Source organism: Rhinopithecus bieti, unplaced genomic scaffold (genome assembly GCF_001698545.2).
Source record: "Rhinopithecus bieti isolate Rb0 unplaced genomic scaffold, ASM169854v2 scaffold_11944, whole genome shotgun sequence".
Lineage (NCBI taxonomy): Eukaryota > Metazoa > Chordata > Mammalia > Primates > Cercopithecidae > Rhinopithecus > Rhinopithecus bieti.
Window position 1 is genome coordinate 2612362 of NW_016807378.1, and position 26947 is coordinate 2639308.

The following is a 26947-nucleotide window of genomic DNA, read 5'->3' on the forward strand; positions in this document are numbered from 1 at the left end:
ATGCAGGGGCCATTGAAAACAATATGCTAAGAATAGATAGGGCTCAAGGACAGTATCTCCAGTTGAACTTTTAATGAACTCCAGTAGGCGCCAAGAAGGCAGACAAATAACGAAGAGCCTAGAGACAAGGAACTAAGCCGAAGGTTACATCTGGGTAGAGAAAGTTTGTTTTGCATTGTGTTATTTCTGCTGACGTGAGGTTTATGGAGTATAAATAAAGTGAGGCGGAGGCTCTGCGCACAGCCGCCATGTTCTCTGTTTGTCTTTGTCTCTTGTGTCTGTTCATTCTTCACCATCTCCAGTGCGGTCCTCAATAGTCCAGGGTCCGTATGCTGTGTGCAGCCTATGGACCTGGTACCCTGTGTCCCAGCTGCTCCAGCTGTGGCTGAAAGGAGCTAACATAGAACTCAGACCGGGGCTTCAGAGGGTGCAAGTCCCAAGCTTTGGCAGCTTCCACCTGGTGTTGAGCCTGTGAGTGCACAGAAGTCAAGAAATGGGGTTTGAAAACTCCCCATAAATTTCAGAAGATGTAAGAAAACGCCTGGATGACCAGGCAGAAGTTTGCTGCAGGGGCAGCTTCTCATGGAGAACCTCTGCTAGGGCAGTGTGGAAGGGAAATGTGGGGTCGGAGCCCCCATGCAGAGTCCCTACTGGAGCACCACCTAATGGAGCTGTGAGAAGAGGAACACCATCTCCAGACCCCAGAATGGTAGATCCACTGATAACTTGCACTGTTTGCCTTGAAAAACTGTAGATACTCAATGCCAGCCCAAGAAAGCAGCTGGGATGGAGGCTGTACCCTGCCAAGCCACACAGATGGAGCTGCTCAAGCCCATGGGAGCCCACCTCTTGCATCAGCATGACCTGGATGTAGGACCTGGAGTCAAAGGAGATCATTTTGAAGCTTTAAAATTCAACTGCCCCGCTGGACTTCGGACTTGCATGGGCCCTGTAATGTCTTCACTTTGGACAATTTCTCCCATTTAGAACAGCTGTATTTACCCAATATCTGTAGCTCCATAATATCTAGGAAGTAACTAGTGTGCTTTTGATTTTACAGGCTCATAGGCGGAAGGGGCTTGCATTGTCTCAGATGAGACTTTGGACTGTAGACTTTTGGGTTAATGCTGAAATGAGTTAAGACTTTTGGGGACTGTTGGGAAGGACTGATTTGTTTTGAAATGTGAGGACATGAGATTTGGAGGGGCCAGGGGCAGAATGATATGGTTTGGCTCTACCAATATCTCATCTTGAATTGTACTCCCAAAATTCCCACATCTTGTGGGAGGGACCTGGTGGGAGATAATTTGAATCATGGGAGTGGTTTCCCCCATATTGTTCTTGTAGTTAGTGGATGGATAAGTCTCATGAGATCTGATGGTTTTGTTAAGGGTTTCCCCTTTTGCCTCTTTCTCATTTTCTCTTGCTGCCACCCTGCAAGAAGTGCCTTTTGCCATGATTTTGAGGCCTTACTAGCCATGTGGAACTATAAGTCCAATTAAACCTCTTTTTCTTCCCAGACTTGCGTGTATCTTTATCAGCAGTGTGAAAATATACTAATACACCACATTTGGTGGGTCCCAAGTTCTTTTCCCGCATCCAAGAAGAATGAGATTACGCTGACAATCAAAGGGTAAGAAGGATCGAGAAGAGTTTTATTAAGCAACAAAACAGCTCTCAGCAGAGAGGGGATGCAAGGGTGGTCCCCCACCCAAAGTAGGGTGGTCTCTTCCTCACTGTGGCTTGGCCCAGGGCTTTTATGGGCTCTGAATGGGGAGTGCATGCTGATTGGTTTTGAGTATGCAAAAAAAGGCTAAAACAAAGGCACCATTAAAAGTGGGCACAACAGTATATAAAAGCAATTAGGGAAGGGTAGATATACATAAAATAGGTGAAGGGTGGGGATCAATTAGAGGAAAGTGTGCCAAGTGGGCAGAGAGGTTCTCAATCCAGTCCATGGATTTGACTTGTAGCTTGGCTTTCAGGGTACAAACTGCCTGTGGCTTGAAGGTGGGATTTCATCAGTGACTCACACCTCTCTGCCTAGGCATTTGACTACCTCCTACTGCTATCATTTCTATTGATGTATGTAGCTATAGTAAGTTATTCCAATTGTTGTAATTAATTGCATAAGTATACTTCAGTTTATTTATGCATTCATTTTTTATGGAAATTTGGGCTGTTTTCAGTTTTTGGATATTACTAACAATGAGCCTTCTTTTGCATATCTCTTACACCAGCAAGGGTTTCTTTAGGGTATTTAGCTAGCAATGGAATTGATGATTCCATTCATGTGCATGCTCAATTTTGCAAGGAGATACCAACCTATTTTCAAAAGTGGTTGCAACAGTTTACATCTCCTGCCCCCAGTGGTGTATAAAAGTTCCTATTGCTCTACATTCCTGTCAATACCAAGTGTATTAGTCCATTCTCATGCTGCTAATAAAGACATACCCTAAACAGGGTAATTTATAAAGGAAAGAGGTTTAATTGACTCACAGTTCAGCATGGCTGGGGAGGCCTCATGAAACTTACAATCTTGGCAGAAGGGGAAGCAAACATGTCATTCTTCACATGGTAGCAGCAAGAAGTGCCAAGCAAAAGGGGGAGATGTCCCTATTCAAGCCATCAGATCTCATGAGAACTCTCTCACTATCACAAGAGCAGCATGAGGATAACTGCCCCCCATGATTCAATTACCTCCCGTGAGGTCACTCCTATGACACATGTGGATTATGGGAACTACATTTCAAGCTGAGATTTCAGTGGGGACACAGCCTAACCATATCATTCCACCCCGGACCCTCCCAAATTTCATTTCCTCATATTTCAAAACATAATCATGCTCTTCCAACAGTCACCCAAAGTCTTAACTCATTCTAGCACTACCTCAAATGTCCAAGTCTAAAATTTCATGTGAGACAAGGCAAGTCCCTCCTGCCTATGTATCTGTAAGATCAAAACCAAGTTCGTTACTTTCTAGATACAATGGGGGTACAGGCATTGAGTAAATATACCCATTCCAAATGGGAGAAATTGGCCAAAACAAAGGAACTACAGGCTCTATGCAAGTCCGAAATCCAATAGGGCAGTCAATAAACCTTAAATTTCCGAAATGATCTCCTTTGACTCCATGTCTCATATCTAAATCACACTAATACAAGAAATGGACTCTCACAGCCTTGGGCAGCTGTGCCCCTGTGACTTTGTAGGGTCTAGCCCTGCTCCAGGTTTCTTTCACAGGCTGCTGAGTGCCTGTGGCTTTTCCACATGCACAGGTGCAAGCTGTAGGTGAATCTGCCATTCTGGGATCTAGAGGATGGTGACCCTCTTCTCACAGCTCCACTAGGCAGTGCCCCAGTGGGGACTCTGTGTGGGGGCTCTGATCCCACATTTCCCTTCTACACTGCACTAGCAGAGGTTCTCCAAGAGGGTTCTGCCGCTGCAGCAAACTTCTGCCTGGACATCCAGGTATTTCCATACATCCTCTGAAATCTAGGTGGAGGGTTCAAAACCTCAGTTCTTGACTTCTGTGCATGTACAGGACCAACACCACATGGAAGCTGCCAAAGCTGGGGGCTTACATTCTTTGAAAGCAATGACCTGAGCTGTACGTTGGCCCCTTTTAGCCATGGCCAGAGCAGCTGGGTCACAGTCTCAAGGCTGTACACAGCAAGGGGGCCCTGGACTTGGCCCAGGAAACCATTTCCTCCTACCAGGCCTCTGGGCCTGTGATGGGTGGTATAGCTGTGAAGGTCTTTGACATGCCCTGGAGATGTTTTCTTTATTATCTTAGTGATTAACATTCAGTTCCTTGTTACTAATGCAAATGTCTGCAGCCAGCTTGAATTTCTCCCCAGAAAATGGGTTTTTCTTCTCTACCACATTTCCATCCTCAGGCTGCAAATTTTCCAAACTTTTATGCTTTGCCTCTTCTTGAATGCTTTGCCACCTAGAAATTTCTTTCACCAGATACTCTAAGTCATCTCTCTCAAGTTCCAAGTTCCACAGATGCCTGGGGCAGGAGCAAAATGCTGCCAGTCTCTTTGTTAAAGCATAACAAGAGTCACCTGTGCTCCAGTTCCTAACTAGTTCCTTATCTCCATCTGAGAGCACCTCAGCCTGGACTTTATTGTCCATATCACTGTCAGCATTTTGGTCAAAGCCATTCAACAAGTCTCTAGGAAGTTCCAAACTTCCCACATCTTCCTGTCTTCTTCTGAGCCCTCCAAACTGTTCCAACCTTTGCCTATTACCCAGTTCCAAAGTCACTTCCACATTTTCAAGTGTCTTTACAGCAGCATCCTACTACTCAGTAGCAATTTACTGTATTTGTATATTCTCACACTGCTAACAAAGACATACCCAAGACTGGGTAATTTATAAAGGTAATTTATACAGTTCAGTATGGCTGGAGAAGCCTCAGGAAACTTAACAATCACAGTGGAAGGGGAAGCAAACACGTCTTTCTTCACATGGCAGCAGTAAAGAGAAGTGCTGAGCAAACAGTGAAAAACTCCTTATGGAATGATCAGATCTTGTGAGAACTCACTCACTATCACGAGAACAGCATGAGGGTACCTACCACTATGATTAAATTACTTCCCACTGGGTACCTCCCATAGCAAGTGGGGATTATGGGAACTACAATTCAAGATGAGATTTGGGTGGGAACACAGCCAAACCGTATCACCAAGTATTGTGAGATTCTAAAATTTTGCTAATTTGATGGGCATATTATTGTTCCTTTAATTTTATTTCTCGAGTTACTTGTGTGTTTCAGCATCTTTTCATATGATTATTAGCCAGGCAGGTTTCTCCTTCTGTGAAGTGCCTATACAATTCTTTTTTCCATTTCCTTTTTGGGATATTTGTCTTTTGATACTGATTTATCCTTTACATATTCTGAATAGTAATCTTTTGTCAGTTATCTATATTGAAAATACATTGTCTTACTTTGTGTCTTCGTCACTTTCTTAATAGCATCTTTCTATTAATTGTAATTCTTAATTTTGGTGTGGTCAGAGTTCTCAATCTTTCATAGTTAGTGCTTTTGTGTCCACTTTAAGAACTCATTAGTTTCCTTGAGGTAACAGAGATATTTTTATATATTATCTTCTAGGATCTTTATTATTTTGCCTTTTACATTTAGAGATATAATACATCTGGAACTAATTTTTGTGCAAGTGTGAGGTGAAGGTCAATTTTAATTTTTTATATAGATATCAATTTTTTCAGCTTATTTATTGCTTTTATTCATGTATTTATTGAAAAGATGTGCTTTTTTCTTTTTTTTTCTTTTTTTTTTTTTTTTTTTTTTACAAAATCAGAAGTCTACATATGCTTAAGCTATTTCTGGGCTTTTATGCTAGCCAATTGGTCCTTTTGTCTTTTTTAATGCTAATATCACACTTACCTTAAAACAATAGTTTTATATTAGGTCTTGATACCTGGTGGAAGACTTCCTCATACATTTTTCTTCCTCTTAATGGATGTTTAGGTTATTCTTCACCTTTCCCATTTTCATATTTCCATTTTAGACCCAGTTTGCTAAATTTATGCCCTACCTCCACTCCACATACACACACATACATGTAAAACCTTTTGATTTTTGCAATGATCTTATTAGATCAATTTTCAAAGAACTGATATTTTTATAATATTGAGTTTCCAATTATTAAGATGTCCCTAATTTCTCTCAATGTTTTTTATATGTGCTTATGAAGGCTTTATGCTGTATACCAAATTTGGAACTGAGAAATTTTATTTGCAGTTTCAATTTCCAGAAGTATTTTTTCAAGCAAACTAGAATGGGATCCAAAGAACTGATAGGACACATATCAGGCTTTCTTTTCCTAACTAAATAAAGAATATTCCTTTGATACTTTTTAAAATTATTATTATACTTTAAGTTCTAGGGTACATGTGCACAACGTGCAGGTTCGTTACATATGTATACATGTGCCATGTTGGTGTGCTGCACCCATTAACTCGTCATTTACATTAGGTATATCTCCTAATGCTATCCCTTCCCCCCCCCACCTCCCCACAATAGGACCCAGTATGTGATGCTCCCATTCCTGTGTCCAAGTGCTCTCATTGTTCAATTCCCACCTAGGAGTGAGAACATGCGGTATTTGGGTTTTTGTTCTTGCAATACTTTGCTGAGAATGATGGTTTCCAGCTGCATCCATGTCCCCACAAAGGACATGAACTCATCCTTTTTTATGGCTGCATAGTATTTCATGGTGTGTATATGTCACATTTTCTTAATCCAGTCTGTCACTGATGGACATTTGGATTGATTCCAAGTCTTTGCTATTGTGAATAGTGCCACAACAAACATACGTGTGCATGTGTCTTCATAGCATCATGACTTATAATCCTTTGGGTATATCCCCAGTAATGGGATGGCTGGGTCAAATGGTATTTCTAGTTCTAGATCCTTGAGGAATCGCCACACTGTTTTCCACAATGGTTTAACTAGTTTACAGTCCCACCAACAGTGTAAAAGTGTTCCTATTTCTCTACATCCTCTCCAGCACCTGTTGTTTCCTGAATTTTTAATGATTGCCATTCTAATTGGTGTGAGATGGTATCTCATTGTGGTTTTGATTTGCATTTCTCTGATGGCGAGTGATGATGAGCATTTTTTCATGTGTCTGTTGGCTGTATGAATGTCTTCTTTTGAGAAATGTCTGTTCATATCCTTTGCCCACTTTTTGATGGGGTTGTTTGTTTTTTTCTTGTATATTTGTTTGAGTTCTTTGTAGATTCTGGATATTAGCCCTTTGTCAGATGAGTAGATTGCAAAAATTTTCTCCCATTCTGTAGGTTGCCTGTTCACTCTGATGGTAGTTTCTTTTGCTGTGCAGAAGCTCTTTAGTTTAATTAGATCCCATTTGTCAATTTTGGCTTTTGCTGCCGTTGCTTTTGGTGTTTTAGACATGAAGTCCTTGCCCATGCCTATGTCCTGAATGGTACTACCTAGATTTTCTTCTAGGGTTTTTATGGTATTAGGTCTAACATTTAAGTCTCTAATCCATCTTGAATTAATCTTCGTATAAGGAGTAAGGAAAGGATCCAGTTTCAGCTTTCTACTTATGGCTAGCCAATTTTCCCAGCACCATTTATTAAATAGGGAATCCTTTCCCCATTTCTTGTTTCTGTCAGGTTTGTCAAAGATCAGATGGCTGTAGATGTGTGGTATTATTTCTGAGGGCTCTGTTCTGTTCCATTGGTCTATATCTCTGTTTTGGTACCAGTACCATGCTGTTTTGGTTACTGTAGCCTTGTAGTATAGTTTGAAGTCGGGTAGTGTGATGCCTCCAGCTTTGTTCTTTTGGCTTTAGGAGAGTAGATGGGACATAAGATGGTTTGTGACAATCTGGATGTGGTGCATGACTTCTAGTCTCTTTCTTGTGTAATACGAGTCAATCCTCACTGGTGGATGAAACTCTCGGGAAGAGAATTTATGATAACCGGGGTTGGTTGGTTTGTTTGAGGATCTGTTTTTAGGGAGATAAGGGGAGGTTATAGGAAGCTTCTTTCTGCATTTATTGATTTTCAAATGTCTTCAGCTCAAAATAGTCCTTATTCTGGAATGGCATATTTTGGGTGGCATACCTTGATTTCCTACAATGTTAAGTTTATATTTAAGTTTTTAAAAACTGCTATGTTGTTTTCCAAAATAGCTATATTTTATGTTCATGCCTACAATGTGTGAGGTTCTAGTTTCTTCCCATCTTCATTTATACATGTTATTGTCTCATTTTTTATGATAGCAATTCTTGTGCATGCGTATTGGTATCTCATTGTGGTTTTAGTTTACATTTACTTGATGACTAAGAACTTTGAGCACCTTTTCCTATGTTTATAATTCATTTATATGTCTTCATAGAAGTGTCTATGCAAATCTTTTGTCACTTTTTAATTGTACTGTTTGTCTTCTTATTTGTTATGGAGTCGAGTTCTTTATGTAGTCTTATATAAGTCCTTTATATAATTTACAAACATTTCTTTTTGAGACAGCCAGGTGGGAAGGGGTCCCCAGGGAAACTTCAACCAGCCTGCGCACTGAGAGGAATGTGCAATGGGCTGGAGCCACAGAAGTTCATGCAGTTTGCAGTTGGGAGGGGTCTGGCCCCTCCTCTTCCTGGGTGGAATCTGGAATTCAATCTGCGAGTGGGAAGCACACTAGCAGGGACTTCGACTGTGTAGAGAGTCCCTGTTTCCCTAATAAATTCTATTATTCTCACCCTTTGAAGTGTCTGTGAGCCTAATATTGGCCATGTGACAAGGACCTGACTCTTAGCTGAACTAAGTAGGAAATCCTATAACATCTTGTTGACCTAAAAGAAGAAACTGAGGCAAAATGTAGGGATAGGTTGCATTTTTCCCTTTTCTGCTCTTTGGCATGAAAGGAATGAGGGGTCATGAAAAATTCGTTCATGGGGAAGACCAGATTCCATCAAGAGACCCCATATAAGTGGAAGTTGCTGTTGCAGGCTGGTATTGATATTGGATAGCCGTCTATAGATGGAATCTTTGTGATGTGGAAGATATAAATTTAATGAGAGCATTAAAAAGGTAGGGACCAAATATTAAAAGAAGAATGACAAAGAATAAAGGTCTAAAAGAATGGAAGAAGCCATGTGATTTCAATCAAGGTTTTGGTCCAGTCTTGGTTACTTTGGAAAAGTGTGTGTATCAGTTTCCACTTCTTCAGATACATTAATGTAGGTGCAACAAATTTTGTTGATGACAGCACAGATTCCTCTTTGTTCAGCTAGGAGGTAATTTTGAGCTTGTCTATTATGAAAAGTCGTTCCTGCTAGTGAGTCGAAAGACTTTTCTATCACTGATATACTTGTGCCAGTTTTTGCTAAGGCTATGTCAAGGGAGGGAGTACATTCTTGTAGTGTGATTTCATGGTAAGTAAAACCTCCAAGTGGCAAGAGCCAAGATAGTTCCTGCAACTATGGCCACGGTACATCCTAGGGCCCTTTTTTTCTAGAATGAAATACTGAATTGGAGTTATGTTCAAGACAGTGATTTGGGTGGGAGCTATTGTTCCCAAAATACAATCACCATAATGAAGAGAATTATCAAGGTGGCATAGGGCCAAAGTTTGAAAATGGTTTAAATAATTATTGGTGGTACCACAAAACCATAAGATTCCAGGAGGGGCAAGTAATATAGCTTGAGGCTTTTTTGGACTAAGAGGGCCACTGATGCTAAACCTTTTAAGCAGGGGGCCATCCCTGGGAAACCAAGTCTAAAGTTTTGAAAAATATGTTATAGGGCACTTAGAGAGCCCCGGATTTGGGGCCAAGACATCCAAAGCAATTCCCCTTCATTCATGTACATACAAAAGCAAAAACTTAGTCAGATCTTTTAGGGCTAAGGCTGGACTGAGATTAAAGCCTGTTTTAAAGTGTTTAGCGCATGTTTCATATCATTAGTCCCTGATAGAGGTTGTTCCTCAGTTCCCTTGAGGGCTTCATATGAAGGTTTTGCCATTAATCTGAAGGAAGGAATCCATATTCTGCAAAACCCAGCCATACCCAAAAAGGACCAAAGCTGTTGTTTAATTACAGGGGTTGTCATTTTAAGGTAAGATCTTTACTGGCACTAGAGAGGCTCATTGACTGGGGGTTAAAATAAGGCCCCAAAATTGAATGCTTTGTGCAGATATTTGTACTTTGGAAGAAACTACTTTGTACCCATAGTTAGCAAGTTTATTCAGTTACTAATACTGTATTTTGTTCTGAAACAGCCTTGTTAGGACTATAGATTGGTAGGTCATCCACATACTGGAGTAACTGCTATCCGGGTGAGGCTGCAGGGTAGAGAGGTCTTTAGCTAGGGCCTGTCCAAAAAGGTGGGGGCTATCTCTGAATCTCTGACACAGAACTGTCCAAGTTAACTGTTGAGTTATTTGAGTATCTGAGTTTTACCATTCAAAGGCAAAAAAAAAAAAAAAAAAAAAAAAAAAAAAAAAAAAAAAAAAAAAAAAAAATTGACTATCTGGGTGTACAGGAATGCAGGAAACAGTGTTCTTAAGATCAAGTACAGTAAACCAAGCTGTGGTAGATGGAATTTGTCCACAAATGGTGTAAGGGTTTGGGACAATAAGGTGAATAGGAATAACAGCTTCATTAATAATTTTAAGGTCCTGTACTAGTTGGTAGGAGCCATCTGGTTTCTTTACAGCTCAAGTAGGAGTGTTGCAAGGTGAGTTGCATGAGCTCAATTATCCATGGGCTAAAAATTTTGTTATTTCAGGCTTTAAGTATTTTCATGCTTCTGGTTTCAAGGGATATTGGGGGATTCTGGGGAACTCACTGGGATTTTTAAACTGAATGATGACAGAAACAGCTGATATTGAACACCCAGGAGTAGACGTATTCCAAACCTGAAATAGCATTTGTTTTCGAATGTGAGGTTCTATTGACTGCAGTGGCTCTTTTGGTGAAGTGTGAGTTAATACAGCTAAAAGGTAACGTTTTAACTGCAAATTCACTTGTAATTTTGTGAGTAAGTCATGACCCAATAATGGAACAGGGCAGCTTGGCAGGACTAAAAGGAGTAGTTAAAGGATGAGTTTTCCATTTTACAAGGGAGTGGCAATATGAAACAGCTTCGTTGGGGTTTTCCTTCAATACCCATGAGGAAAATGGAGGACTGGCACATTGGGTTTTAATAAATGTTTAAAGTTGGACCCTGTATCTATGAGGAACATTATTTCTTGCTCAGCCACAATCAGATTTATCTGAGGCTCATCCATAGAAGTGGAAAAGATAGGGGCCTGGATAGCCTCATGGCCCCATCAGTCATCTAGAGGATGACTTTCGAAGGCTTGATCATAGCCCAGGAATAGAGTTAGAGGTGCTTGTCCTTGCCCTTGCCCTACTCCTTGTTCTGCATGAATTTCTCATCAGGTAGGTTGGCAAGGTTGTGGCTATGACAGCACAGAAAGAAGAGGTGGTCCCCTCTCATGAGGGAAAGAGGGACAATCACTCTTCCAATGACCCTCTTGTTTGAAATGAGGACAGGGTCCTGAAAGCGGCTTGTAACCCAGAGGTTTGGGACATTCTCTACTCCAGTGTCCTGGATTTCTGCAGCGATGACAGGGCTTCATACTATTAGTATTAGAGGGACGAGCCTTGGGGTTGTTAGCTAAGGAAAAAGAAGGTGCCAATGCTGTCACCATGTAATTAGCTTGACAACAGCATTTTTCATACTCCAGTTGAGCCATTTTATTTTGGTGTTTCCTCCCAGTTATTGAAAACCTTAAAGACTGTATTTAACAACATAGGAAAGGGAGTTTGTGGACCTTGCTCTAATTTTGGGAGTTTTTGTCTGATGTCTGGGGAAGCCTGACTTATAAAATGTATGGCCAGAATGGATTGGCCCTTAGGGTTTTCAGGGTCCAAATTTGCATATTTATTCATAGCCTTCACTGGTCTAGTTTGGAAAAGGGCAGGGTTCTCAGATGGCTCCTAGGCGATTTCTTATAATTTAGAAAAATTAACAGGTTTTATTACAGCCTTTTTCATTCCTTCCAACAAGCAAGTTATCATATAATCTAATCTTCCCCACCTCTGTTTGGGCCAGCATTGGCATCCTAGTACTGCCAGCTGGATTCTATGTTGTGGACAGCTTCTGTCCCAGCTCTATTATCATTAAGATTACAAGCATGAGCTTCATCTGCTGAAGCTTGAGCTAAGACCATATGCATGATTTTTATTTTGCTTTTTTTTTTTCAGAAGTTTATAAATTTTTTTTTATTTTACTTTTAAGTTCTGAGATACATGTGCGGAATGTGCAGGTTTGTTACATAGGTATACATGTGCCATGGTGGTTTGCTGCACCCATCAACCCATCATCTAGGTTTTAAGCCCTGCATGCATTAAGTATTTGTCCTAATGTTCTCCCTCTCCTTTCACCCCACCCCCCAACAGGCCCTGGTGTGTGATGTTTCCCTCCCTGTGTCCATGCGTTCTCATTGTTCAGCTCCTACTTATGAGTGAGAACATGCAGTGTTTGGTTTTCTGTTCCTGTGTTAGTTTGCTGAGGATGATGGTTTCTAGCTTCATCCATGCCCCTGCAAAGGACATGAACTCATTCTTTTTTATGGCTACATATTATTCCATGGTGTATATGTGCCACATTTTCTTTATCCAGTCTATCATTGATGGGCATTTGGGTTGGCTCCAAGTCTTTGCTATTGTAAATAGTGTTGCAGTAAACATACGTGTGCATGTGTCTTTATAGTAGAATGATTTATAATCCTTTAGGTATATACCTAGGAATGGGATTGCTGGGTCAAATGGTATTTATGGTTCTAGATCCTTGAGGAATTGCCACACTGTCTTCCACAATGGATGAACTAATTTACACTCCCACCAACAGTGTAAAAGCGCTTCTATTTCTCTGTATCCTTGCCAGCATCTGTTGTTTTCAGACGTTTTAATGATCACCATTCTAACTGGTGTGAGATGGCATCTCATTGTGGCTTTGATTTGCGTTTCTTTAATGACCAGTGATGATTAGCTTCTTTTTTCATATGTTTGTTGGCTGCATAAATGTCTTTTTTTGAGAAATGTCTGTTCATATCCTTTGCCCACTTTTTAATGGGTATTTTTTTTCTTGTAAGTTCGTTTAAGTTCCTTGTAGATTCTGGATATTAGACCTTTGTCAGATGGATAGATTGCAAAATTTTATATACATGATTTTCTTCACAGGAACAACTAGTTAATAACACGAATATATCTTGCCAGGTTAAATCAAAGGCAATAGTTAAAGCCTGAAAATTTTTGAATGAACTTAAGAGGGATCCTGGCTAAATGAACTCAACTTAAATTGAATTTGTGAAAGATCAGACATTGGAAAAGAAACATGAACTTGAGTTGTTCCCGAATCTCCATTTGCCACCTTGTGGAGAGGCAAAATATTTTTGGGATTTTCTGAGGACTCTGTACTACTGGTGGCATATGTGACTCCTGTGTGACTATGCGAGGAGGATAAAGTATTCCATGTGGAGAAGGTTGGGGGATGGAACAGATGAAAAGGACATAAGTGCAGGGGGAACATGCTGAGGGGTGTGTGATAGACAAAAGAAATGATCATCTAAGACATCAGAATCAGGGAGAGAGGAAGTTCCTTGGAAGCATACATGGTGATTTTTATGTAATTTAGGGTTTTGGGATAAAGCTAAACAGACCTGAACATCAAGTCAGAGGTATGGAACCCCTGATTACAAAAGAAAATTATACATTTTTTTTTTTGAGAGTTTTGAGGGTTAAAATTGGACCAATTTTTAAGACTGCAACCTAAAAGCAAGAAGGAATGAATTAAAGAATAAATTGAACCCATGTTGGGTTTTGGTAAGGGACTGTAAGATCCCTGAGGCTTTCCTGAGGGATTTGGACATCCTTTTCCCTTTGACTCACTGTATTTGGGGGTGTCCCACCCCCAAATAGAGGGCCTGCCCTTTCCTGGATGACCAGTCCAAGTGTGCCCTTGTTTGAGTGGTCAGCTCAAGCCTAATGTGAAGGAGAACTCACCCGTAACTTGGGATGAGGTGCCTGTGATGAAGTGGAACACAAAAGTGGGTCGGCAACCTGTAGAGTGTGTCTGTGCAGTGTTCAGATCGCTGCTGCTCATTTCCAAGGCACAGTTTACAGAGTGTTAAAAGTGGACTCGCCACCCTGACAGGTAATAGCGAGTTCACTCTTTTGTTATGCCTTCGGGTAACACCGGTTAGGGTAATTACCCTGAATTGCCAATGAGTACTCAAGCTGGTTCACTGGCAGTCCTAAAATAGAAAAGAAACCTGGCTAGTCCCTCACCCCTAAGGACAACAACAAAGTATAAGTATCCCTTCTCTAGTGCTTCAAGATCCCAGCCTTGGCCAGGGGCCTTCGGTTCCCAAGTGAACCAGACCACTGAGGGAAGTAGGGAAGAAAAAGAAGGGGGAAATCTCAGTAAAGTTCCCATATGGGCCAGACAAGGTGTCAGAGCCCCGGCATTGGGAGGAGTTTGAATCACAGGTTGGTAAAAAGAATTTATCAGCACCAGTATAGGTTTGAAAAAGGAAAGTTTATTAGAAAGAATGTGGCAGAGGAGTGCAGTGGGGTGCCTCAGTGAGAGGACTGAGCATGCTGTGGCGGATTTTTCACTGGAGAAATTATAGACCTTACAGCGGGAGCGTATGGAGAATTTATGGACCTTAAGGTGGAAGCGTAGGATTGTAAAATGAGTTTCCACATGGCATTCCAGAGATGTATAGGAATTATAGTTACTTATAAAAGTTGAGAGAGACCTGGAACTACATGCTGACTTTAGCAACCAGGAAAGTTTAATTACTTCTAATTTTCCCTAGATAAGGAGTTTTGCCTCTGGATGGCCTGTTTGATAGTCACCAGGTGGTCTTTGCTCCCTTCTAAATTCCTCAGATGAGGATTTTTTGTCTCCAGGGCCTGTTCAATGATCACCACGTGATTTTGCTCTCCCCAGTGGGTACATGCCTGTGTTTATATATTGTCTACATGGTACCAAATTGATTTATGAATAAATGAGCACTAATTAATTAAGCAAATAAGCCCAAATGCTTTTGAAGTTCAGTATTAAATATAATTCAGACATTTTCACCTAGGTTTCTTGGTGAGACATATTTATACTCTTTCCACTAGATTTCTTAAGGTAACAGAGTTTGGTGAACAAACACTGTGGTTGCCACCTGTAATCCCAGCACTTTGGGAAGTCAAGGCTAGACGATGACTTGAGCCAGGAAGTTTGATACCAGCCTGGGCAACATAGTGAAACTTTGTCTCTATAAAAACAAACAAAACAGGCCAGGCGCCGTGGTTCACGCCTGTAATCCCAGCATTTTGGGAGGCTGAGACGGGCGAATCACGAGGTCAGGAGATCGAGACCATCCTGGCTAATATGGTGAAACCCCGTCTCTACTAAAAATACAAAAATTAGCCGGGCACGGTGGCGGGCGCCTGTAGTCCCAGCTATGCGGGAGGCTGAGGCAGGAGAATGGCGTGAACCCAGGAGGCGGAGCTTGCAGTGAGTGGAGATCGCACCACTGCCCTCCAGCCTGGGCAACAGAGCAAGACACCATCTCAAAACAAACAAACAAACAAACAAACAAACAAACAAACAAACAAAATGAAAACAAAGATACATACAAAAAAAAAAAAAAACCGTTGCTTCTGTGATTTTTTTTATTTTCTTTTTTTTTTTTTTTTTTTTTTTTTTTTTGGTGAGATAGAGTCCTACTCTGTTGCCCAGGCTGGAGTACAGTGGCACAATCATAGCTCACTGCAGCCTTGAACTCCTGTGCTCAAGCAATCCTCCTGCCTCAGCATCCCAAGTAGCTGGAACTACAGGTGTGTGTCACCATGCCTGGCTAATTTTTAAATTTTTTGTAGAGACAGGGTCTCCCTATGTTGCCTAGGCTGGTCTCAAAACCTGGACTCAAGTGCTGCTTCCACCTTTGCCTCCCAAAGTGCTGGGATTATAGGCATGAGCCACTATGCCTGGCCATTTCTGTGATATTTTTGATGCTTGATTTGTCTTTGAGCCAAAGCTCTGAGGGCTGGCTGTTGGGCTTCCCTGAAGCCTTGAACATACCTTACTGTGAGCTTACATCTTTGATTCTGAGCCTTTGGATTCTGGGGTCTAGACAGGTGGCCATGGTGAAGCCTGAAGACATACATATGTCCACAGTGTCTAGGCTGCCAGGTGTAGGGCAAACCCAACATATCCTCCCTGCCCAAGCTATGCCTCCTGTTTATGTTGGGTAGGGTCGGACCCTCCAGGCATCCTCTTCATAACTCTGCTCTCTCTCCTAAGCTCTAGACCTGGTATGTAAATTCAGGACCCAGATGAGCTCCACCCTTTACAGCCATCCTGGATGCCATGTGGGTACTTGGGACCCAGGATGACTGGGAAGACATTAGAGAGAATTCCTGTGTTATTTTAAATTTATGCTGTATTAAATTAATAGATAATCATAAAATGTTGGAGTCATTTCTAAGCAAAATACTGAAATATTAATCACTAAACATAAGTTTAAGTTTGTCTATTTTAGCATCTTGTTTTATGTGGTATAGAAAACTAATTACATTTGTATCTGTTAATTTAAAATTTATCTACAAATACTGATATAAAACAGTTCAAAATTATTTTCTAGGTTTTTCACTAGAAATTAAGAGTTAAAATTGTAATTAACATACATAATTAAAATTACTAGATGTAAGTGAAACAATTGTGTATACCGTGTGTAAGAAAATAAGATGTATTTTGGTTGAAAGGATTATGAAGGAGGCATGAGAATGTGATTTTGTTAAAAGAAAGCAATTTTGTCCAGAGGTTTTTAAAGGTTGTTTTATGTTGAAGAGATTAAAAAAATGATAAAACTGAATGGATATAGAAAACTGAGGAAAGAAAGAAGATTGAAAACAATTATAAGAGTTTATAAAAGGTTTATATAAATGTTGTGTGGTGAAAGCTGATTGAGAAGAGATGAATTAGCATTTCCATTGTGCATACTACCCTCAGACTTCCAGACTGGTGGAATGCACAAATGGGAAAATAAAAAATCAATTGGCAAAGCTTACAGAAACGTCTTACCTTCCTTGGCCTAAGACTCTTTCATTTGCTTAGCTTAAATTCTACCCTGCTTGGAATACATCAGCTCTTTCCCATTGAAGTGATCATGAGAAGTCCCATGCCCCTGAAAAAAGGAGCTTACAAACCAGCTCTCCTTAAAGGTGATTTTCTAAAAAAAAAAAAAGGTGGTATTTTTTATTATTGCCAAGGCCTTACAAGCTTCTCAATAAAAATTCTAAGTTAACCGAGGATTCTTTTAACAGCAAGAGACATCAAAGATCATGGTGTTCAACTTGGAGATTTTGTTTATTGGAAAACACCATCAAATAAAGCACTCCTTTCAACCACATCGAATGGACCACATCAGGCAGCCCTGTCTGCATGGACATCTTCATCATCGGAGATCTTCAACACCTTGTTCTTCAGACCAGGACAAGAAGTAGATGAAATATTTATTTGGTTACCTTCAGGAACAGGAACACTTTTCAAATTGTTTTGTTAATAATTGTCCTTATTGTTTATTATATTTTTGATACTTAAATTGATAATACCTTATATTTCTGGATGCCTAAGGTTAACAACAAAAAAATCATGACTTAAAATTTTCCAACATAGTGTGGTTCCTTTGTCAGCAGATGGACCTCATGGAGATTCCCTTGGTTTATCCCTTCGTATTGCCAATGAATTCAGTCTTGGGACCTCACTTGATTCTTTTTTTTTTTTTTTTTTTAAAGATGGAGACTCACTGTGTCACCCAAGCTGGAGTGCAGTGGCACCACCTCAGCTCACTGCAACTTCCGCCTCCTGGGTTCAAGTGATTCTACTGCCTCAGCCTCCCGAGTAGCTGGGATTACAGGCGTGTGCCACCATGTCCAGCTAATTTTTGTATTTGTAGTAGAGACAGTGTTTCACCATGTTGGCCAGGCTGGTCTTGAACTCCTGACCTCATGTGATCCATCTGCCTCGGCCTTGCAAAGTGCTGGCATTACAGGCATGAGCCACAGTGCCTGGCCGATCTCACTTAATTCTTAAGCCACACTCCCTTCCCTTTTTCCCTTGACATGGGGCAGATTACCTGGAAATTAGCCTTTCCAGCAACATGGAAGAAATTTAAATCTAAAATGTTAATGATCAATGCTTTCAGAAGAGAAAGATCTCTATCAAAAGGGGGAAATGAAGAAAGAAACATACTTCAGAGCAGTCTGAGCTATATGAGGTTTGCAAAATTTATCAGGCCCAAAGAGACATGAAAACTTCAGTCATAACCCCTTCCCCCCCACCCCACACTCTCTCTCTCTCTCTCTCTCTCTCATACCCTGAGGGCAGTTGTTTAAAGGCATTTTGATCGTTCTTTTCTTCCCCATAGTTTTCTGAGTAGCTGTCTCATCTATTATCTTCACGTTCCTGGAATGTATGATACAAAGAATAATGTATAATCAATCAATAGCTTATGTTATTTTTATATAAATTATTTGTAAACAACTTGACAACTACCTCTTTTTTCCTTTAAAAATCCACTTTTAAGCGGGGCACAGTGGTGTGTGCCTGTAATCCCAGTTACTTGAGAGGCTTTGGTGGGAGGATTGCTTGAGCCCAGGAGTTCCAGGCCAGCTTGGGCAACATGGTGAGACCCCATCTCAAAAAAATAATCCATGTTTTACTGCTGCTAACTACAGCATATATTTAAGGCACCTTGAATCTATGCTCCCAAGTTGTAGTCCTCAAATTTGGCCCAAATAAACTCTTTACTTATATTAATTTTGCCTCAGTTTCTCCCTTAGGTTGATTCTCTCAGTGTATGGTTTGTCTTTTCATTTTCTTAATCCTGCCTTTTGAAGCTCAAATGGTTCTAATTTTAGTTAAGTGCAATTTATTATTTTTTTTCTGTTATGGCTTGTGCTTTTGGTGTCATGTCTAGAAACTATTTGACTAATCCAAGGTTGAGACCATCTTTGCAAAAATTATGACAGTGAGAAAAATCTAACATGACTGACTCTATCTTGCTTCTAACCTCACAAGGTGACCGTAGCTGTCTTTGCTCTTTCTTGGGCTTAGGCCAAGCTTACTAATGGAAGAATTTAATTTGTAGTTTAACCTTAAAGGAAAGATGATAATAGCCCCTTTGGTCCCTTTGGTTCAGGGACCAAAACACCCTTTGTAAAAACTAATGAAAAGCCATAGAATTAGAATTATGAGAGAGGCCTGAATTCTGCTAACACATATGCATAGTTAAAGATAAGTAATCATTGTATACTGCTCAGGAGTCACATAGGGGTGGTCACAAGATTGGTAATTTCCCTAACTGCCCCTATAGATAACATTGTTATTGTAAAACCTGAGACTGGTGTTTGAAATATTTTTCAGACTTTGCATTCCAGTGGAACAACTGATGCCACCTGGACTGGTGACCCACACCCAGGAACTGTCTCTGCACAAAGATAGTCTCAATACCTGTCTGATTTCCTCCAAAACACAGCCAATTAGCATTCCCCATTCTGTAGCCCTCTGCGTGACAAATTATCTTTCAAAAACCCTAGCCTCCAAATTCTCAGGAAGATGAACTTAAGAATTATCTCCTGTCCTCTCACTTGGCTGACCCTGTGAGCAAACTCTTTCTTTGCTGTGAAAATCTGCTGTTCTCAGTGCATTGGCTTTTCTGGGCAGTGGGCAAGATTAATTCCTTGAGTGATTCTATATTTAGGTCCATGTAACCCATTAGGGTTAATTTTCTTTTGTATGATGTGTGGTGATGATAGTGGCAGAAGGAAGACAAATCCTAGGCAGACATGGGGCCAGTCCCTGGTGAAACCTGACCTTCAAGCTGAAGACAGTTTAAAGCCCAGCTACAAGTCCTGGGTAAATTCACAGACCAGATTGAGAGCCTCTCTTCCTGTTTGGCATGCTTGCTTCTCATTGATCTCTTCCCGTCACCTATTTTATATATACCTACCCTTCCCTAATTGGTTTTTTACACTGTTGTGCTCATCTGGCCTTTTTTTGCATATTCACAAACCAATCAGCATGCACTGCTCCATTCTGAGTCCATAAAAGACCTGGACCCAGCCACAGTGAGAGAGAGACCACCTGACTTTGGATAGGGGACCACCCTTGCATCCCCTCTCTGCTGAAAGCTGTTTGTCACTCAATAAAATTCTTCTGCACCCTCCTCACCCTTTGTCAGTGTAACCTCATTCTTCTTGGACATGTGACAAGAGCTCAGTACACACTCAACACAAGTACAAAGAAGGCTGTAACACTGTGGACCTCTGCCTTCCACTGGCAGAGGGTAGCCTCCTCACGCAATGGGAAGCAGTGGTAGGGCCAAGCCAGCCCTGGAGCCACGGGGCTGGAGCCGGCCAACAGAAGAGGGCTGACAGAGCTGTTAAAGTACTGCCATCTGTTGGGCTGCAGACGGCAGGACTAAAAGAGCTAATTAGCATACTGTAACACCCCCTCTGGGGCTTTGGGGTTGTGGGCACCACTGCCTGGATGCCACTGTGTTCCCCTCAGTTCAACACGCCTGGTCCAGCGACAAACCCTGCACAGAGCCCACTCCTGTGCTGGCGCTTGGAACAGCTGTCCTGACCCCACACTTGCTCACTCACAAACCCCCTTCTTCCAGGGGCTGAGCACCTAGTTGTGGTGGCCATGGGATCCATGCCAGGATGCAAGTCAGGTGTGGCACAGCAAGCCAAGTAGATGGGGCATCTCCTGTGGCAAATCCAGGCCTGAGCAAGGCCTGGGAAGGGGTATTGCTGGCTGGAGCCTGGCAAAGTGATGGAGAAAAATCTGGCATCAGTAAGGATGTAAGTTCTTCTTCTTCTTCTTCTTTTTTTTTTTGCATATGAATATCCAATTGCCCTGGCACCAGACCCCATTTTTTGAAAAGACTATCCTTTCGTTGTTGAATTTTCTTGGCACATTTGTTGATAATCAATCAATCATGAATATAAGGGTTTATTTCTGTACTCTCATTTTTATTTCATTGCTCTATATGCTTAGTTCTGTGCCAATACCATACCATCTTGATATCTTGATTCCTGTAGCAGTGCATTAAGTTTTTTGTTTATTTCGTTTGTTTCTGTTTTTTTTTTTTTTTTGAGGCAAGGTCTCACTCTGTTGCCCAGGCTGGAGTACGGTGGCATGAACATGGCTCACTGTAGCCTCAATCTCCTGGCCTCAAGCAATCAAGCGTTCCTCCCGCCTTAGCTTCCCAAGTAGCTGGGACCACAGGCATGTGACCCCCTCATCCTGCTAATATTTTTTTCTTATTAAAAAAATTTTTCGTGGGTAGAATTGGGGTCTATGTTGCCTAGGCTGGTCTTGAACTCCTGAGCTGAACCAATCCTCCTGCCTTGGCCTACCAACGTGGGGATTACAGGCATGAGCCACCACAACTGGCCTAGTTTTATTTTTTTGTAGAGACAGGGTCTCAACATGTTGCCCAGGCTGGTCTCAAACTCCTGAGCTCAGGCAATCTGCCCACCTCTGCCTCCTGAGTAGTTAGGACCACAAGCATGCACCACCCTGCCCACTTTTTAAATTTTTTGTAGAGATGAAGTCTTATTATGTTGCCCAGGTTGGTCTTGAACTCTTGAGCTCAAGTAATCCTTACTCCTTGGCCTCTCAAAGTGCTGGGGTTCTAGGCGTGAGCCACCTGCCTGAACTAAATTTTTAAAAATCTCAAAGTGTAACTTCTCCAATTTTGCTTACCTTTTTCATAAATCTTTTGGCTATTCTAGATCTTCTGCATTTCTATGCAAATTATGGATTATCTTGTCAATTTCCACTAAAAAAGTCTAATAGTATTTGCCAAAAACTGAAACTTCTGAGATTTTTACCCTATTGCAAGCTAACAAGTTTCAGAAAAAAGTCTTCAGACCTCTGCTTTACCCTAACATTCCAGGTCCTTATGTTTCAATTTAAATCTACTTTTCTCTTATTTATCCCTTTTAATTGCTCATTGTTCCCCTTATAAAGATACTTACTTTTAGCCATTTGTATGTCTTTGATGGTCTCTCCATAGGAATGTTCTTTGCTATTATCTACTTATGCATGAATCCTATTCTTTAAGGCTCACTTAGACATCATTCCTTTCCTTTCCCTTTTCTGTGCTTCCCTGATCTCTTTAGTTAGAAGCATTTTTTTTGGTATCAAACTTATCAAAATAAATAAAAATAAGTAATCTTTATCTGTCTTCTCAAAAATGAAAAAATAAAATAAGTTATCTTATGTCTGGATGCAGTGGCTCATGCCCGTAATCCTGGCAATTTGGGAGGCTGAGGCAGGTGGATCACCTGAGGTCAGAAGTTCGACACCAGCCTGGCCAATATGGTGAAACCCCATCTCTACTAAAATACAAAAGTTAGCTGGGCATGGGGGCACATGCCTGTAATCCCAGCTACTCAGGAGGCTGAGGCAGGAGAATCGCTTGAACCAGGGAGGCGGAGGTTGCAGTGAGTGGAGATTGCATCACTGCACTCCAGCCTGAGCAACAGAGAGACTCCATTTAAAAAAAAAAAAAAGATCTTCATCTCTGTCCTCCCATAACACATTATTTCTACCTTTGACCCAACTTAATTTTCCTTTTATTTAGTTATACATCTCATTTTGTCAGAATATGTATAATATCATCTGAATCTCTTAGTATTCTTTTCTTTTCCAGTTTTGTAGAGAAGCCTTGCTATGTTATCCTCCCGCCTCCCAAAGTGCTGAGATTATAGACACATGCCACAGTGCCCAGCTCTTTCGGTATTCTTACACAGGGTCTTGATTAATAAATGTATTTGCTAAATAGGGTTCGAGATATTTTTGCGGGTGATTTTCCTGTTCCTGCCATTAGATGGCAGTGCTCAAACTTAGTAGTGCAAAGAAATACCAGGTTTTAACAATAAATAGGATTCTGGGTCTGTGGTCTTATCTGCTTTGAAACAATATTGCCTTAGCATGCTATAATACAAACTACCAAATGATCTTGTTTATTCACTGCTACTATATGAAACTTCTCTTTCTGTATTGACCTCTTTGGTGTGTGGAAGAAAGACTTTCATTAAAGTTCTGAACCTTAGCCTATGCAGTCAGCTAGCATTTACAAATCATTATGTAGAGCAGATTTGTGATTGTCTAAATTAATGGCATTACCTACCAAATGTATAACTGTTACCAGTGCTACTACATTAATATTTGAAAGATTATCTTTTTTTTTTTTTTTTGAAACGGAGTCCTGCTCTGTCGCTCAGCCTGGAGTGCAGTGGCACAAGCTCCGCTCACCGCAAGCTCCGCTTCCCGGGTTCACGCCATTCTCCTGCCTCAGCCTCCTGAGTAGCTGGGACCACAGGCGCCCGCCACCATCCCTGGCTAAATTTTTTGTATTTTTAGTAGAGACGGGGTTTCACCATGTTAGCCAGGATGGTCTGGATCTCCTGACCTCATGTTCCACCCGCCTCGGCCTCCCAAAGTGCTGGGATTACAGGCGCGAGCCACCGTGCCCGGCCGGTTAATTCTCTTTTAAAGCAAAGAACAGTAGAGACCTTATTAGATTTTATATTTTCTCCCAACCCCCATTCTCTTTTGTTTTTGAAGAACAGCAGAATGAAATGAGCTCCAGGACCCATCCAAGTAGGGTATGATGGTTTGAACAGATTCCAGCATGGAACAAAGTATCCATATTTTGCCCGAAGTCTTTCATTCATATGATTCTTCTAATGCTTCCTGGAAAATTCCAAGAACTTGATGTGAAATTACGCTTAACAGAGCACCCACTTGGCCTATGGCAGGTGCATTAGTCCATTCTTGCACTGCTATAAAGAAAAGAGCTTTAATTCGCTCACGGCTCTGCAGGCTGTACAGGAACCCCGAGGGCTTCTGCTGGACTTCTGGGGAGGCCTCAGGAAGCTTAGAATCATGGCAGAAAACCAAGGGAAGCAGGCACGTCCTATATGGCGGGAGGAGGGAGGGTGGGGGAGGCGCCACACACTTTTAAATAACAGATTTCACCAGAACTCCCTATCACCAGAATGGCAAAAATGGGGAAATCTGCCCCCATGATCCAACGACCTCCAACACTGGGGATTACAATTTGACATGAGATTCAGGTGGGACACAGATCCAAACCATATCAGCAGGGTTAGAATAACTTTTTTGTTTTCCTACTAAGTGTTGGGCTTATTTGTAGGGCGAGTAGGGTAAGCCAAATAAAACTATAGTATATATAGTATTTTTCATATAGTATACATATTATTTTATATGTAATATGAAAATAATGTGTCTAAAGGAAGGTGAGTGGAAACTCTACAGCAAAATACCAGAGTCTTTCTTTACAAGAGGACAGCTTCTATTTTGACATAAGAAAATGGTTCCTGTTTGACGGACCTCATTAGCCCTAACTTGGACTACAGAATGACTTCTTTTGAGCAGAGCTTACAGGAAATTTTGATAAGTCAAGACTGACGACGTTTTTGGTTTTTGCCTGAGAATTTTCTCAGTTTCTCTGAGAAACTGTATCACAAAATTACTATTAGATTGCTCTTATGTAGACAACTTGAAATTACTGGCAATTTCCAATTTAGCAAAATGTTGGCTATAATAACTTAGTGAATTATGACAACAACCTGTTTCTCTTAGGTTTCTGACATCTAAGTGTTCTTACAGGACAAAGATGAAGCTGTAATTGTCCAGCTCAACTGCTCATCTCCTTAGCATAAACACTGATTTGGAAAATACTTTGCGTATCACACGGTAGGAGCCTGGGAGTGTTCTCATCCAAACTAAACAGTGGTTAAAGGTTTTTCAACAAAGTTCTTGCTCCAATATCTGTTTTCATACCCAATTACTCAAAGCAGATCCTCTTCCTCTTTGCTTCCTCTCCTTGCAATGCCCTTCCCTCTCTTCCCTAAACTGGAGAACTTACTTATGCTCAAGATTCAGCGCAAGTGTCACTCCCAGGTGAAGGCTTTCTCCACAAGGCCGCGGGGAACAGCCGGTTACTCCCTGTCTGCTCCCAGAGCTCAGGCAAGCAAGCAGCTCGGCTTTTATCAGAGAATAATGGGATTATCTATTTTCCTGTAGGTCTCGCCCCGAGGGTGTAAGCTTCGAGAGAGGAGACTGTGTCTTTTACACTTTTTCCCGTTTTTATTGTCCAGCCAGCCCATGCAGGTGACTCTCCATGTTTCCTAGGCAGCCAAGCTGAAGGAGTTTCAGCTGGCATACGGGTTCCCGCCAACCGAGCGTTTAAAAATAAGCAGCGGGGTACACTACGGAACAGAGGGTGTCCCTCACGACGACCGACTCTCATCGGTTCCAGCTGGTCCACGCCGGCAGAAGCGATTTTGGAGTTTGCTTTGATGAGGAAAACGCTTTCCCTGAAGAGTCCCTGCGATATTTCTCCCACTCTGTGACCGAGACACTGTCCGCTTTTCTCTAACGGTGACAGAAAGTCAATGGGAAAACGTGGGATTCAAAGGTTTGAAGGTAACAGCCCTCAGCCACTCGGGATCCAGGGTCGCGGTTGACCCAAGCTGATGTCTGTGAGGAGAGGTTGCGCTGCGCCTTCCTCTCGGCGCCGCCAGCCCACAGGCTGAGATCCCACCGGAGGCCGCCACTCCCTCAACTGCCTTCTCCCTTGGTACCCCGCCCACTCCTGGGCGGACAGCATCGTTCTCGCGAGAATGCTGCTGGCCTCGCCTCTTCGCATTGCGCGCTCTCGCGAGAAGAGGCTGAGGAACCGGCCTGCAACCTGCCAGGGCGGCTGTGCTACGCGCAGCCGCCTCAGTGGCAGCCTCCACAGCAACCTCTGGAGGGATCTGGCTGAGGAGGAAGTGGCGGTGTCACTGGCCTCGGCCTTTGCCCCAATCTTCTGTGGGCACTGAAGGGGGACTACAGGTTCGAGAGTGAGTGGACTCAGCTGGGGAACTCGACGGGGGCGGCGCGGGAGGCTGGGCTTGGCTGGGGCGAAAGAGGAAAAGGGCGGAGGGGCCAATCTGGGCGTGAGAGCCAGGCTGCTGTGGCGGTGGTCTGGGCGACCGGACCCTGCTCGGGGACTGTGGGTGGTGTTTTGGGCTCCGGCCACGAGCACCCAATTAGGAGAGGCCGGGATAAGACTTGAATTTTGCAGCTGCTGCTTTTGGGTTGGGAGTCTGGAGGCCTTTCCCCGGGGATGAAGGCGATACCCTCATCCCTTTCCAGGGCAGAAGAACCCCGTGCCCCGCCCCTTTCCTGTCATCTCAGACGAACGCAGTGACATCCTGAGGAGGGCGCATCACAATAGGGAATAAGGTGGTGGGCAGCCTCCCTCTGGGTGAAGAGGAGTGATACCCCACTAATGTGCTGCGTGGTTTTATGCTGTAACCGTTTTACGTGTGATAAAGCTTTGTTTTCTTAAAACTTGCACAGAAAAGGTTCTGGTCTTTCTTCTTCAGATGCAGGTGCCCTGACACCCTTATCTTTGGGAATGGGGCGGGGGAAGGTGAGACATCAGTTAGTAATTTGTTAGTGTGGGCCAGTGTGACTGTTCCTGGGCCTCACAGATTTCAGCTTCTGCTTTCTCGTCAGTATTGAGTCTGTGCTGAAAAGTCAGTAGTCCAGACATGCTGAAAGATAGAGCTTTACTTGCTTGTGGCTTTGTGCACTTAGCAAACGAGATTATTTTACGAAGATTTATTATTTTTCAGAGTTTTCATGCTTTTTGTTTAAATTAGCAATCTAAATGAACCAGCACAGGATATTAGTTGTATTTGTACAACTGAGTTCCTTCCCGCCCCTATCCTCCCAACCTCCGAACTACACAAATTTGATCAAAATGTTTTAGAGAGGGGGTTAGGGATAAATTTTCAATGAAAGAGACTGTAGAAATCGGAATAAGAGATATAATAAAGAATGCAGCCATAAGGGCCAAAAGAGTTTCTGTGTTAGAGAGCCTGTCCAGGATTGAAGTTCAGGCCTGAAACCCAGGTCTGCAGTTGTCATTTGAATATAACGCAGAAAGCAGTAGAAAATACTTGGGAAGGGATTTGAAAGTGGACTAAGACTGGTTAAAAAAACAACAACAAAAAAAATGTGAGAAGAATTATTTCTGATGATATAAATGTGTTTTATAAATTTTCCCAACATTTCTCAGCGCGTATGACCTAACTGCTATTATATTAATACATACAAAGTAGGAAGGAAGGTTCTAAAGCATGGAAGGTGGTAAGGAACCACCAGAGAGTAACAGTGTTCAGTCAGAAAAGCTTTTAGTGTTTCAACAATGTTTTTGTGTTCTTTCATCTTTTTTCTCACTCCCAAAAAAGCTTTCAGATGGACTTTTTTTTTTTTTTTTTTT

The 26947-nt window shown here is 41.9% G+C and overlaps 1 protein-coding gene and 1 long non-coding RNA gene across 9 annotated transcripts in view; one reads left to right on the top strand and one right to left on the bottom strand.

The window, feature by feature from the left end:
* Positions 1 to 16911: 16911 nt before the first annotated feature.
* On the bottom strand, positions 16912 to 25281 carry LOC108535529 (uncharacterized). 2 transcript variants are annotated; one of them, XR_001887253.1, is made up of 3 exons: positions 24539 to 25281; positions 17945 to 18033; positions 16912 to 17093 (listed from the first exon to the last, which is right to left on the bottom strand). It is a non-coding gene; the product is annotated as an uncharacterized LOC108535529 (long non-coding RNA). The 2 variants fall into 2 exon arrangements; XR_001887254.1 differs by having other exon boundaries at positions 16912 to 17049; positions 24539 to 25279.
* A 35-nt stretch (positions 25282 to 25316) lies between these two features.
* The window catches only part of BTBD10 (BTB domain containing 10), a 72393-nt gene continuing 70762 nt past the window's right edge, over positions 25317 to 26947 (top strand). For 4 of the 7 annotated variants that reach the window (XM_017881562.1, XM_017881563.1, XM_017881568.1 and 1 more), the window contains exon 1: positions 25317 to 25517. The gene's annotated coding sequence lies outside the window, so the exon portion shown is untranslated. Of the gene's footprint in view, positions 25518 to 26073; positions 26093 to 26947 lie in introns of those variants that run through there. The other 3 variants (XM_017881564.1, XM_017881571.1, XM_017881567.1) reach the window with 2 other exon arrangements.